This window comes from Cupressus sempervirens, chromosome 8 (assembly GCF_028749045.1).
Source record: "Cupressus sempervirens isolate cs-2001-9-10 chromosome 8, ASM2874904v1, whole genome shotgun sequence".
NCBI lineage: Eukaryota > Viridiplantae > Streptophyta > Pinopsida > Cupressales > Cupressaceae > Cupressus > Cupressus sempervirens.
The window spans coordinates 606,105,248-606,109,275 of NC_143125.1; positions in this window are offsets into that span (position 1 = coordinate 606,105,248).

Sequence of the window (4,028 nt, forward strand, 5' to 3'; positions counted from 1 at the left end):
AGAGTCATGAGTGAGGACGTAAGAGCCATTTATGGCTTTGTAAGAGCATTGAAGGATTATGGTTGGGATATTTTGGAGGGAGTTGAGATTGTTGACTTTGCTTGGATTAGGAAAGTCTTAAGCTCACTTAGGGAATGTGACAAGGTTGGGGGGGGATTAGGTTTGGTTTTAGGATTAGACTAAGGATGTTAGAGATGTTCTAGTGGATGGCATTCATGAGGGTGGGTGAGTTTGTGGCTAAGCTAGGTTAGTATGGGTGGATGGGGTGGATTTAGGCCATATGGAGGATTAGGGATAAGTTAGGGGCTATTAGATTTGAGGGATTTATTTATCAAATAGATTTATTTAATAAATGAGGGTATTGGAATTAGATAGGAGAATAGGATTAATTGATAAATAATAGGTTATTTGATTTATCAATTAGGACTATAGATGATTAATTGAATTAATCAGCTAGGGGATGACAAAGGATTAATTAAATAGGAATCTAATTAATGATGCCTTTAGAGATAGCTAAATAGGATTACCAAAGTGGTGTAATCAAATTTAGGTGTCTACAGAAGGAAGAGATTTTTTTTCCTATACAGTTGGCAAGTGGTGCTACTTCAACCCACTTTGTGAAATTTTTTGTTATAGTAATAATCTATTTATGTCCACTAGAGGAGGGTGTGTAGATGGATCCAATCAAATCAAAGCCTCACTGATAAAAATATCTTGGTTATGCCAAAGGCTTGAGTTCTTGGGCTAGTGCATGAATAAGGTTACCATGCATTTGACACTTTTTGCAAGTTTTAACATAGTTGATAGAATGCTTTTTCATGTTTGGCCAAAAATAGCCCATCCTAAGAATTCTATTTGCTAATGTAAACCCATTGGAGTGTGATCAATAGATGCCTACATGGACTTCTTGCAGAGTGACTCTCGAATCATTCTTTTCAAGATATCTAAATAAGGTACCATCAAGACATTTACTATACAGTGTATTAGCCACCAAAGTGTAGCATGAGGTTTGTCTAATGAAATTACATCTTTGGTTCTGTGAGAGATCAAAGGGAGTGGTGTTATTGTGGAGCTAAGTGATGATGGAGCTATACCAGAGGGAGTAAGGGGTATCTAAATAGTAAGAAGTGAGGGGATTAGGTTGAGTAAATGTGGGTTGAACCACCTCTTCTACTAGAAACTCATACTACCTATTCTTCTCTAGTAACTGAAGTATGGTGGCCATGGCATCTACTACTCTATTCTTATCTCTAGGAATGTGTTCAAAATTAATGTGATGAAAGCATTCCTTAAGTGTTTCAGCCATATGTTTGTAAGGAAATAACTTTTCATCCTTGGTTTGATACATCTCAGTGACTTGGTTTATGATCAAATGAGAATATCCATAAACTTATAACACTATTAATATCCATTTGAAAGCTAGTTTGAGGCCTTAGACCAGGGCTTCATATTCTAACATCTTGTTGGTACAAGGGAAAATAAGTTTTTAGGACTTGGGGATGGTAATACCTAGGGAGTAATAAACAAAATGCTAGCGCTTGAACAATGGTGTGTGTAAGAACCATCAAAGAAGAACTTCCAAGTGATCTATTCTATTTGAAGAATGGACATATTTGGAAAATTAGATAGGCTAGGATTTGAACTCTCTATGGGTGTGCTGCAGTAGCAGAGAAGAGAAACGCTACAGGAGGCAACATTGTTGAAAATGTAATAGGAAATTTAATGTTATGTTTTAAATGCTTTTAGTTTTTGAAGTTTGTAATAATGTCCTACATGTGGTGGCATACCTAGAGTAGCAGTTCGATAAGCTCTCCAGATATAGCCACCTAGGACTAGGTGTGTGGATCTTAAATTAGAATAGTTTTTTTTAGTTCATAGGTGGAGTGTTTAATGATTTTTAGAATCCAATAATAGGTAGTAGGTAGTTTTTGAAATATTTCTGATTTAGAAAACAACTGTCTAATATTGGTAGAAAAACCATTTCAGATTCTTATCCTTTTTTTGGATAGAAGACGTTCTTCTTTTCTAAATAAGAAGAAAACATTTCACATCCTTTAATTAGGAAAAGAAAGTCAGTTTTAAAATGAGAGCCAGTCGGCTATGTAGCAGAGAGGAATCGAATTTAGAGAGATATGGAATGTTTTTTTTCATTTTGTCTTTGTGCAAGTTTTCAATGGTCTGAGTTTTGAATGGATTTTTCTTATCTTCTCACTGGAAACAAGTTGATAGTTTGCAGAAGATTAAAAAGTTTTAGTTTTGGGTCAAATTTGGTATGTTTGCAGAAAATTAGTCTCAGTGCATGGGTAATATCTCCCAAATGCACTGTTGGATTTTCATGAGCTTTGGATATGTTATTGTAGGCCTAATTACGCCCATCTTCACTAGAGCGATTGAAGAGTTTTGATTTGGTTCAAGATTTATTCATGTATGAGTGCAGGCCTATCTAGAGACAATAAGAAGCAATGTTTTGCAGAAAAATGTACTATGATGCCTGGTCGATATCTCCGGTTTGAGCCATTGGATTTCTCTAAAAAATTTATATGTTGTTTGAAACCTAGTTACGCCAAATCTCAACAGTTGGATTGAGTAAATATTTTTTGGTTTGAAAGTTATTCATGTCTGAATGCAGGTCTATCCGGAGGTAGAAAGAAATTGTTTTTGGGGGGATTTATTTTTAAAGTTTTGAATCTAGTGGATGGTTATAGGAGTCTTATGAGTTGAGTCTAAGGTATCTCTGGTTGTGTTTTCATAATAATAATAATGATAAGAATAGTTGGTTCAAATCACAATGGGTGGTTATAATATATTGTGTGTGATCCTGAAGGTTGTAGATGCCCCTTGAAGCAACTCAGTTGAGTGACTGATTCCTCCTGAGTTTTCCAAGTTGTGGCTCTGCATCAGGGTGCATCTTCTAGTTGGTCGGCAATGGCTTATCCTTTTATTTATTTCCTATTGACATACTCAATATCAAACTCACTAATGATAATTGCCTACTTGTCCAATCTACATGTTAATGCTATCTTGTTGAGAAGATACTTGAAGGGATCAATTTTGGAGATGAGTTTAACCTTATGTGTCAAAAGATAATGGTGTATCTTTTGTCAAGAAAAAATTATGGCCAAAACAAGCTTTTTCAATAAAGCTATAATTGAGCTCATAGTTAACCAGGGTGTGGCTGATGTAATAAATGACCCTTTCTCTTCCATGGTCATTTTCATGTGCCAAAAGGGCTCCAATTGATTTATCTATTAGGGAAATAGAGAGAAACAATGGTTTTTGAGATACTAGATGTACCAACATAGGTGGATTCATCAAGCAGTTTTTGAGTAAAGAAAAGGCCATTTGACATGGATTATTCCATTTAAAAATTATGTCCTTGTGGAGAAGGTTGGTGAAAGGCACACACTTTTCTACTAACTGAGAGATGAAGCAATAGACTAATTGAAGTCTTCCTTGAAGAGAACATAGGTAACTCAAGTTATTTGGAGGTTGCATGTTGATTGCAAGTTGTACCATTTTAGGATCAACTTTAATCACTTTGGCTAAAACCATGTACCCTTGAGTTTGCTAGATTTTATGCCAAAAGCACATTTTTTAGGGTTTCACCTAACTTTGAATGCTTCTAGGTGGGTAAATATCTTGTCCATGATGGGAAGATGATCTTCTTAGGTATGATATTTGGAAAGGATCATTAACATAATCTTTCATAAAAAGGTGCATCATGTCATGAAAGATAGTAGACATGGCATGCTAATAGGTGGCTCCTAAATTCTTGAGTCCAAAAGGAATAACATTCCAGAAAAATGTGCCTCATGCACATGTAAAACTTGTTTTCTCTTGATCCTTTGACACTATCTAAATTTGGTTGTACCCTAAAAATCCATCCATGAGTGAAGACATGGAATGGAAAAATGTCAAATCTAAAATTGTGTTGATGTTGGAAAGGGGGAAGTCATCTTTAGGACATGCTTTATTTACATCCTATAAATCAATATAGATGTATATGCTACCATGTTTCTTCAATATAG